Raw genomic sequence first — 11821 nt, 5'->3', positions numbered from 1 at the left:
CACGAGCCAAACTTGAACTCATCACCAAACAAGATTTTATATTCATACTTGGCTCATTTTCTTGTCAAGTAAGTTTGAGTTTGTTCACAGGCTACTTGATAAACTTATTATTTTCCTAAATATTGTGAAACCATGACTAAAATGTTTTACCACTTCACAATTCTATGTATTTTTACAATGAATAGACTTTTTATATCATCAATAAGCTATAAAAGAATAATTTAATGTCATGAACCTATTGACAAACTTATACAATCCAATTTCAAGTTTATATAAATATATTTTTAGACAAGTTTACATATAAATAATATTATATATAGTTAAATGAAGCCTTTCATGTTCATGAGTTTGTTTATGAACATATTATTAGGTTTGAACTTGATTTGTTTTCAAAGTAAACAAACATAAACAAGTTTTTTTCGAACTATATATTTAATATTCCACATCTAAAATTGATGTCCTGATTCAATGGATCATTAATACATAATATTGACAAAACATTAATTATACTATTATTATATACTTTAACAGTGTATTTATGTACTTTTGTGCTCTTTACTACCTATATAAAAGTATTCCTTGTACAGTTCTATATATACAGATTAATATATATATTCTTTCCTCAAAAAAGAAGAAGATTAATATACATTCTTTCAATCTTTATTGCAGCCATTGTGAGAAGACTTAATCTATTGAAAATCAATAATTAAGAGGAGTATATGTGCTTCTTATTCTCACTTACAAACCTAAGAAATGGTATAGTCTCTTGAAAAATATAATATATAAGCTACAAAGAGAGTGCCCAGTTACTTCAACTCCTTATGGAAGCTAAAAACTGCTTGAATTTATGCTTTGTTAGGGCATATATGAATCATTGTTAGGAACATATGTCAATACAGAATTGACTAATTTTTTGACAAAACGCACTTTACTTGTAATTTGGTAGATATAGGATGTGTTTAATACTTCAAGAAACAAGAGTTCAAGTTCAAGTGTTAAAACCATGCAAATCTGTTCAAGTGATAAGTGAAGAAATGCTAGATATTAAAACTCGACAGCTAGTATCTATCGAGGTTTAAAAAGCTATTTCAGCCCGATGCTCGATAGCTGTTCCACAGATAAGGTATATATCGAGGTTTAAGAAAATCAGATTTTCAGTTATGATTTTCATCCAATCAGTGTATAAATGTTTGAGGCTTTCTTTTCTCACAACCCTAAACATATATAAGGTTTGTTTTAAAGGTCGTCACAACTGATGCAACTCAATGCAAAAGTTTTTCACAAGCATATTATGAACCAGAGACATATGCCCTAGTTCATCTATCTATTCTAGAAGCTGCTGTGTTTGTATACCGTAGGGTTTTTTAACAAAAGAACTTCATGATCTTCATCGTGTTGATGAATTGAAGAATTTTGCAGTCAACATCTTTCTCAAGTTTGTGAGTAAGCCGCGTACTGGGATCTGCGCATCGAATTGGTTAGTTACATACTGGGAGCCGTACATTAAAAGGGGAGATTGTCACTACATAATAAGTCCAATTGGGTATTGGGGTAAGGGTTCAACTGTAAGTTGGTATAAGGTACTTGGATTCCTTTACTTGTAACCACTTGTTATGATAATAGTGAATTCTTGGGAATGGTGACCTTAAAATCACACGATGGGGTTTTTGTCATGTAGGTTTTCCCCATTCGTAAACAAATCACCGAGTCAATTTATTTTTCCCTACATTTTAACTTAGTTGGTGATTTGTTTGTGCTACCACGCTTATTGCATGCTAATTAAATTAATTAATTAACTTGGCTAATTAATTGGTTAATTCATCACAAGAGATCAATACATTCTTGGCCTATCAAATGGTATCAGAGCAAACACACTCTGATTAAGTTTTAATCTTTACTATGTGATCCATTGACCCTTATTTGTCATGGATAGAGGACAGTCTCTTATTATACCTCATTTATTTGAGGACACTAACTATGCACACTAGAAAGTAGGCATAAGAGTTTTCTTGCAGTCATTAGATAAAAAAAGTGTGACAAGCTGTGGAGATAGGCTAGACCAAGCCAAAGGAAGCGTTGGCTGATTGGGATGATGCTAAGATCAAGGCGACTAACTTCAACAGCAAGATATTGAATGCTTTATTCAGTGTAGTAACGAATGAGGAGTTCAAGAAGATATCCTCTACTGAAACTGCGAAGGAAGCATGGACTATCCTCCAAACAACCTATGAAGGAACCAAGGCTATCAAGGATTCAAAAATTCAGAGGCTTACCACGAGCTTTGAAGAGATTAAGATGGAGGAGGATGAGTCATTTGATGAGTTCTATGCTAAACTCAAGGACATAGTGAACTTAGCCTTTAATAATGGGGAAACCATTCCCGAACCCAAGATTGTCAGAAATGTGCTTAGATCTCTACCCGAGAGATTTCATGCCAAAATCACTGCAATTGAGGAATCGAAGGATATTGATAAAATTTCTTTGACAGAGTTGGTTGGCAATCTACAGACCTATGAGTTGGGTTTGACAAGGATAAGGAAATCTAGTAAGGGAAAGAGTATGGCATTGAAGGCCAAGAGCAGTGACACAGATGAGTCTTCAAACAATGAAGATTCTAAGATAAAATCCTATATCTGAAGCTTCTAAGATGAAATCCTATATCATGAGGCAGTTCAAAAAGTTTATGAAGAATGCCAATGTCAAAGGATTAGATAAAGACCGCAAGCAGTCTAGCTCGTCTCAGTTCAACAACCAAAACAAAGGAAAGAAGGATGCTAGGGATGGCAGTCAGTATACTGTTCCCTCAGGACCAAAATGCTTTGGATGTCAAGGATTCAGACACATGAAACAAGAGTGCCCTACATATCTCAAAACCATTGGGAAGAGCAAGGCACTTGCTGCTACTTTGAGCGACACCGAGCTTGAAGGTGACTCCGACAATGAGGATGATGGAATCCTAAATTCCTTCACTGCCTCCTACTAAAGGGATTGTTGAAGATGTGGATGAAGAAGAAGACTTGGTGGAGTCTAAATTTGAGAAAATAGATAAATAAGATGACATCCACACAGCCTATGCAAAATTATACAAGGTCTCTGAAAAACATGAGAAGTTATATAAGTTGGCCACCAAGAAGCTCAGTGAAGTGGAGCTTGAACGAGAAGAAATTTTTACAAAGTTTGATGAAACCAATCAGACCATTGGAGTAGTGGGATTTGAGAATAATTTCTTGGCTGAGAATACCAAAAATCTTGAGGCAGAATTGTTCCAAGTCAGAGCTCAATTGGAAAAGACTTCAAGTGCAAAACTTGATGAGATGCTTAGTCTTCAGAAATCTGCTTCTGATCGAACCAATTTAGGGTATGATTTCTCTTCTCCTAATATTGTTTTTGCTAGTACTACTATTTTTGTTTCTCCTAGTAATAATGTTGAATATAAAAACATTGATGTGCAAAATGTGTTAGATAGTGAGAATATAGATAAAGGTAAATCTATCTTAGAAACACCCCCTTAACAGGATAAGAAAGAGATCAAAAACCCTAGGGCTAAGAAGGGAAACACTCAAAAGCCTAAATAGAAGAAGTAGCATCTCTATCATTATTGTGAAGCAGCTGGACATATTCGACCTAATTGCTACAAGTGGTTAGCCACTCAACAGAGCAACAGTATAATCTCATTGGGAAACCAAAATCAGTTTCTATCCTTCTTTGCTCCTCTTGGAGATCTTCTCAAAACCCTCATGTTCCTTTCGAACTTGAACGGTTTCAATTCTTCCTCCTTACTGCCGGATCAAGGGTTTGCTAAACGAAAAGGTTCTTCCAAGGTGTGGAAGGAAAAAGGCTCCAAGTGATTTTGTCACTTTTTCTCTCTCTCTCTCTCCTTCTTGTTTTTGTTTTTGCATTATTTGTATATTTTGCTTTATTATTTTAAGTCAGTTTAGTTTTATGCATTGCTTTGTTTAACATATTTTTGTTTGTTTATTTTTAGTTTTGATTCATTTTGTTTTTTATAAAAAAAAATTTGAAAAATCAGAAAATACAAAAACAGTGTGTGTTTGTGTAAATTGGTTCTTGTGTAACTTGGATGGCCATTGAAACAAAACTTTTTAAACTTTGTATCTTTTGTATCTTAGATGAGCATTTCTATGCATAACTAAGCAAGTGATTTTTGTGGCTCGTGTTTGTGATGAGTAAGATTAAGTAATATATTGTACTTAACACTCGTATCACTCTTTTTGACAGGAAGAACTAGAAAATTCTAAGAGAAATGTATAAATAACTATCTCACCACTATTACCCGCCAATCATGAAATGACATCTGTATACTTTGACAGAGCAAAAGTGCAATGACAAAAGTTTAACATCATTGGGTATTTCTTTTTTCTCTCTTATATGCCCATGCATGGTTTGCTTAAAAGAAAAACATGCAAAGAAAAATAAAAGGTAAAAAGAATCAAAATACTTTATATATGATTGCAAGCGTGTCTTCTAGGAGATGTGGGAGTTATAGGATGTACCTCGAAGGTAATAGTCCCCATCAAACAATTATGATTGTGTGTAAACTAAAGTGATTTTCTCATATCTCAAATCGTCATAACATGTAGACACTTATGCAATCTTGCAATATTTTTCACACATAACACGCAATATTTTTTGCTACTTTTGATACATGTGCAAGTACAATGTGATTTGGCCATCACAAGGAATACACGTGTTAAAGTATGCTCACTAAACTATCTTAACTTGTTTTTGAAATATAAAATTGGTTAGATTTGTTTAGTGTATGTGTGTGTTTTGGATCTATGTGCTTGACATTTTTTTGTTGAGAAATGATTTTGAGAGCTTAAAATGATGTTTGGATCTTTGGTTGTGTAGCATGCTTGATTGCATTCATATATGTATTTTTCTCTCTTTGAAAAACTGTTTTTAAGCAATCTCAACAGCTATTGGACACCTCTCAACAGCTAGGCTATCTATCAAGCCCTTTCAATTTCTTTTTATCGCATTCTCAATAGCTTCTCGACAACTACTCGATCCATCGAGGAACTTTTTGGATGCTTGATAGCTTCTCGATCCATCGAGCCCCTTTTACTGTGGACACCTCTTGATAAACCCTCGATAGCTATTTCTTGCGTTTTTATTCTCGACAGATCTCAATACCTCTCGATCCATCAAGAAACTGGAGTTCCTAAATAGGGTCCATGCGATGTTTTCTTCATTTCTCCTCGATCTCTCTCGACAGAAAACGTCTTCTCACCTTCCTAATCGCCTCTCTCTCACTCCAAACTTCATTCCCAAGAGATTTTCGGCCTAGATTGATCTTTCTTCTTTTGGTAAGATCTTCTTTCTTTCACTTTTTCATGCATTTCATGTTTCTGACCTAACTTTTGGGATTTTTTGATAAACTTTGGGGTTTTTCAAAAATTTTGGAGTTTTTGTGAAATTTTGGGGATGGGTTTTTGTTTAAATGAGTATAAAACATCATACATTGCATCAAATCTACATTATAACAACGTTTCATGCATTTTAGATATGTGTTTACTTTGTTGCAATCATGTATGCTGGTAGGTTTGAATTAGGCTAAGTCCATGATATTTTTAAGTTTGCATGTCACATGTCCATGAATTTTTCATGCATACGTACCTTCTTTTTTCTTTATTTTGATATTGATCTGTGTTGGTGCTTTTCTGCGTGTTTCTTTCTCTCTCTCTTTTTCTCTCGGTTAGTTGCTCTATGGCACTTAAACGAAAATCCACTCCATCCCAAAACCCTCTTTGTTCTGGGGTATCTTCCTCTAACCCTACCCCCTTCCATGTCAGGTTTCGTGATGAGACGGACTTCTTGAAGAACTTTTCACAACGCAGCATTCATTTGAAATGTCAAGTCATTCTATCGGATTTTTTCAATATTGACCTTCCCACTATCATCTACAGTCGGGGTTAGGAGTTACTATGTGGCATCCTGGTCATTTGTCCCTCCGTGATCATACAGAAGTTTTACTCCAATATGTATGGATTCGACACTTCAGTACCTGATTTTATTACTCGCGTTAGAGGTACGCACATCGTAGTTACTCTGAATATTGTATCCGAAGTGCTACACGTTCCTAGGGTAGCGCATCCTAATTACCCTAGCTGCGATTGTCTGAGGACTTTGTCCAAAGACGAACTCTCATTTCTATTTTGTGAGACACCTTCATATTGGGGTGACTATTAAAACACCCCTTGCTCAGGCTTTGTAAAAGGTTCGAGATTTCTTAACATGGTGATAACATTCGTTCTCTATCCATTGTCTGATTATAACTCTATTACAAAGTCTCGTGCTCGATTTTTGTTATCCTTTCTTGAGGGACTTTCTATTGATTTTTCCTCTCACTTCATCCTATCCCTCATAGATGTCTATAGGGATACGCCGACCATGATAAGCTCATTTTTCCTTCGGCTATCACGCGAATCTTTCACCATTTTTCTGTCTCTTATCCCACGTCTCCTCATTTCTCGGTCTTGTGTGCCATAGACACTGCTACCGTTAGACTGAGTGAGGCCTAGCTTCGACTAAAGCGGCCACGGACAGAGACAGCAGCTCCTCTAGCTTCTTCCGCTCCTTCCACATCCACACCTTCATCGGCGTGTGATGTGACCCTCGAGGCAGTCATAGCGCAATTGTAATGCATGGATGCTCGCCTTGACACACTCAATGATGAGTTGTGTCAGGTGAACACCTGTGTCGGCTGTATTGCTAGACGGTAGGCTCACCTTGGTGGCTTAGTGAGTCTCCCGCTCCTTTTTCCAGAGGCATCTGAGGACAAGGATGATGATGGTGACTCTGACGACGACTATGATGATGAGGATGAGGATGTTAGCTCGCCTAGTGATGATAAGATGTCTACTGAATTTATTTACCCTTTGTCACTCGTGACAAAAAAGGGAAATAGTTTTGATATGAGAGTAGTCATATACATAGAAGGAGAGTTAGTATAGGAGATTTTTATTAAGGGGAGTATCTATATTTTTTTTAGGGATGTAGTGAGGACTTATGTATTTTTTTCTTTTCTTCTTTTGGAGATACACTGTTCTTACATTGTGATAGCAAACCTTGTATTTATGATGTTATATATATGATGAGGTTGTTATTACAGTTATTTCACCTATCTTTACTCGTGTTGTTTCTTTTCTCTCTTTATGCACATGATTCTTATATATTGTATGTAATCTTTTATTTTTGTTTCACACTAAGATGCCTTGATGAGTTTTATTTAAAGTGTTTCAAAAATACAGGTCGTCAAAGTCTTCTTGCCATGAACTCTCTTCTTGCAAAGTTTTTCAAGAGTTTATGTTAGGATAGATTTTACTGTATTTAACAAATGAGTATAAGTTGAGTAATTTATGACTTCTCTCATATGTTCATTTGTTTGTTGTGGTTTTGTCACGGATTTCCAAAGGAGGAGATTGTTAGGACATATGTGAATCATTATTAGAAACATATGTCTCTTTTGACAAAACGCACTTTACTTATAATAAGTAGATCTAGAATGTATTTAATACTTCAAAGAACAAGAGTTCAAGTTCAAGTGTTAAAGTCATGCAAATCTGTCCAAGAGACAAGTGAAGAAGTGCTGGATTTTAAAACTTGACAGCTAGTATCTATTGAGGTTTAAAAAGCTGTTTCAACCCGATACTCGATAGCTACTCGACAGATAGGGTATCTATCGAGGTTTAAGAAAATCATATTTTCAGTTTTGATTTTCATCCAATCCGTGTATAGATGTTTGGGCTTTCTTTTCTCATAACCCTAAACATATATAAGGATTGTTTTAAGAGCCGTCACAGCTGATGCAACTCAATGCAAAAGTTTTTCACAAGCATATTGTGAACCAGAGACATATGCCCTAGTTCATCTTTCTATTCAATAAGCTGTTGTATTTGTACACCGTAAGATTTTGTAACCAAGAAGTTTCGTGATCTTCATCGTGTTGATGAACTGAAAAATTTTGCAGCCAACAACTTTCTCAAGTTGGTGAGTAAGCTGCGTACTGGGATCCGCGCATCGAATTGGTTAGTCATGTAGTAGGAGTCGTGCATTAAAAGGAGAGATTGTCACTACAAAATAAGTCCAATTGGGTATTGGGATAAGGGTTCAACTGAAAGTTGGTATAAGGTACTGGAATTCATTTACTTGTAACTGCTTGTTGTGATAATAGTAAATTCTCGGAAGTGGTGACCTTAAAATCACCCGGTGGGGTTTTTGCTGTGTAGGTTTTCCCATTCGTAAACAAATCACCGTATCAATTTATTTTCAGCTACATTTTACTTTAATTGGTGATTTGTTTGTGCTACCACGCTTATTGCATGTTAATTAAATTAATTAATTAACTTGGCTAATTAATTGGTTAATTCATCATAAGGGGTCAATACATTCTTAGTCTATCAAGCTTAATAGATTATTTATCCATTAAAATAACATAAATAAATTATGTCTTCCGTTGAAATTTCTCACTACTTAATACCTCTAACTTTCAAGACAGGTGGTGTAAACTATAAATACTATTGAATCCCACGTGAAGAAGAATTAGTATAAGATAAATGATCTTCCACCATTCTAGCTTAATCTTTTATATATAACATGTTAATTTATCATTCTCAACACTACCCTTTAGAAGGTTTACCACCATCATTAATTAAAAGCATTCTTTTAAGTTTTTTACCGTAGGTAAACATGAGGCAAACTGGCACAACTACAAACAATTCATGCTTAGTGCCTATAAACACATTTTACAAAACTCTCAAAAGTGTAAAGTCTATATATATAGTCTGTACTCTACACTCATTGTAAACGTTCCCACAAGTTTTTTACCATAGGTAAACATGAGGCAAACTGGTACAAGTACAACCAATTCGTGCTCGGTGCCTATAAACACATTTTACAAAACTCTCAAAACTCTAAAGTCTATATATAGTCTATATTCATTGTAAACGTTATCACAAATTTTTCATCATAGGTAACCATGAGGCAAACTGGTACAAGTACAACCAATTCGTGCTTAGTGCCTATAAAGTATAAACACATTTTACAAAACTCTCAGAAGTCTAAAGTACGTCTATAGTCTATACTCATTGTATACGTTCTCACAAGTTTTTTTGCCATAGCTCATAGGTAAACATAAGGCAAACTGGTATAAATACTAGTGAGTCCAACGTGAGGAAGAATTAAAATAAGATAAATGATCTTCCGCCATTCTAGCTTATTTTTTATGACATGTTAATTTATCATTCTCAACATTATTTTTAGAATTTCCTCAAAAAAAATATATATATATATATATTTTGCCAACAGGGATTTGGTTTAGCTGGGTATGGTTCGTTCACTCTGCCTAACATGCTCAGGTTCAATTCCCGCTACCAGTAGGAGTCTATTGGTGGGCATCACATCCTAAGCATGTGTGCTCTGCCCAGGGGTTTAATATAACCATAAATACCCCCATTTTATTTTCTCAAAAAAAAAAAAAAATATATATATATATATATATTTAGAAGGTTTACCTCCATTATTCATTAAAAGCATTCTTACAAGTTTTTTACCATAGGTAAACATGAGGTAAACTGGTACAATCAATTCGTGCTATTAGTGCCTATAAACTATATATCTTACAAAAGTCTCAAAAGTCTATATATACTTATCAGAAAAGCATTTGAAAGTTGAGATGATTGGTACTGAGAGATATAAATGCATTTGAGAAATGAATCAGGAATTTATTTTTGGAAGGCCAAAAGATGAACAGAAGAATTTTGATCATTTAAGAATATGAAATATACTAAAATTAAAAATTAAATTGATACATAAAAAATAAAAATAACAAGCTAATATTTATTTAGAATTAAAAAAATTAAAAAAAAATTAAAATACAAAAATAATTGTTTTTTATACATTTCAACCCAATCATTTATGCTATATTAAAATAGAATGTGGCGTTCTTTTGAATGCTGACTGTAGGGTCACGTCTCGCGACGAACCGCAGTAGAGTTGGGTTCGCACGTGAATGGGCCCAAACAATATCATTTGTAGAGAGTGGATTCGAAAGGCTAGGCCTTAGTTACCCAGTGGTGGTTCTGGTGGTGTTTATATGTGATTTAAGCGCTTTCACCCTTGGAGCCTTTCTTCTGGAGGTAGACTGGGAGCCTTTCTTTTTCGGCCAGTCGTCCCAGCCCCCCCTCTATATTACTTATTTTTTCTTTTATACTAGTCTGCATTCATTTTCCTTCGTCCACGTGTAGGGTCGACATTTCCAAGACTGATACTTGTCCTGTCAATCCCAACCCAAAGTTGTTGGGAGTGGTTAATAAAGTTAAAGGATAAGGCTCTGTTAGGCGCAGAGATATGCATGGGGAAGGTGGTAAAGGCAGCCTTTCCTAGATATTTTAGATTTCCCTTCAAGCATGTCCCTTTACCGTTTTGCCCTTCTTCTTGGTGGATCTTTGGGTCAGCCGAGGACTGCACTGTCCTCGGCTGCTTCTCCGGGCCAATTGGGCCTTATTATTCTTGAGCTTGGGCCATGACCTTTTTCGACTTAGGCCTTTAAACTCTCCATCAGCAAGTGGGCCTGGCCCATCAATTATTGGACCCCACACTGACAATAAATAATTTATGATTAGTCTTTTTCTTTCTTGAGAAAATAATTTATGATTAGTTATGTACTAAATTTTGCAATATTTCTTTTTTGATGTACAAAATTAAAATAGTCCATTTTATTATTAGTTACATTGGCGGCTCCACGTTAGAGCCAGGATGGTCACAAGACCAACCTGACCTGGAAAAGAAAATCATTGTTATATATAAAATTTAAAAATTTTATGATTTTTTTACCCTTAAAAAAATGTGAAACCATCCTAAATTTTTTTAAGCTCAAAATAATTAAATTTTGGACAAAGTTTAGCACTGTAAACTAAGGCTACAACTCCACTCAATATATTTTTTTTATTGAATACGAATTTTGACAAATCCACAATTAGATTATATTTTTTTTTATATCATCCATGCTTGCAAAACTTCAAGAAGATCAAAGATCAATAGCTTATATCATCAATCAAATGTTTAAATTTCAAGTTTTTGTAATTTAAAATTATACGCAAAAAATAAGTTTATGGATCAAATAGTAAATAATATCCAATTGATATGAAATTTGACATGCGTTTTAAGAACATAAAGAACATACAATTCAATAGTTAGATTTTCAAAATATATATTCATGTTAATTTATTTAGTAAAAGTTGTAGTCTTAAGCTACAATTAAGTTTGTAGTCAAATTTTGTCCTCAAACTTTGTTCCTCTTAACAATATATTGAGCTCTTACAAACAAGAAGAAAATTTTATTTAACTAAAATTTTGAAAAAAATGTGGCTTGCAACATTGATAATGAGATTACCATGCAATAATTTCAAAATAAAAAAAAAAAATTCGTAAAAGAAAATTGTAAGACTTCATGTATTTAGGATTTTTTTTTTTTTTTTTTTGCTTTTATTTTTTGTTGTTGTCAATATACGAATTTATCCTTTTATTAGATTTTTTTTTTTAATTTAAGTTTTTTCATGACCACCCTAAAAAAAATTCCTAAAGCCACCACTAATTAGTTATGTACTAAATTTTGCAACAATTTCCTTTTTGATGTACAAAATTAAAATAGTTCATTTTATGATTAGTTATGTATTAAATTTTGCAACAATTTCTTTTTTGATGTACAAAATCAAAATAGACCATTAGAATGCCATCTTTTATTTGGTTGCAAAAGCCTATTTTTGATAATATTTATTATTCAAAATATTTTTTCCAT

This window comes from Quercus robur, chromosome 8 (assembly GCF_932294415.1).
Source record: "Quercus robur chromosome 8, dhQueRobu3.1, whole genome shotgun sequence".
Lineage (NCBI taxonomy): Eukaryota > Viridiplantae > Streptophyta > Magnoliopsida > Fagales > Fagaceae > Quercus > Quercus robur.
The sequence above is the reverse complement of the archived record's forward strand: the minus strand, read 5'-3'. Positions refer to the sequence as shown.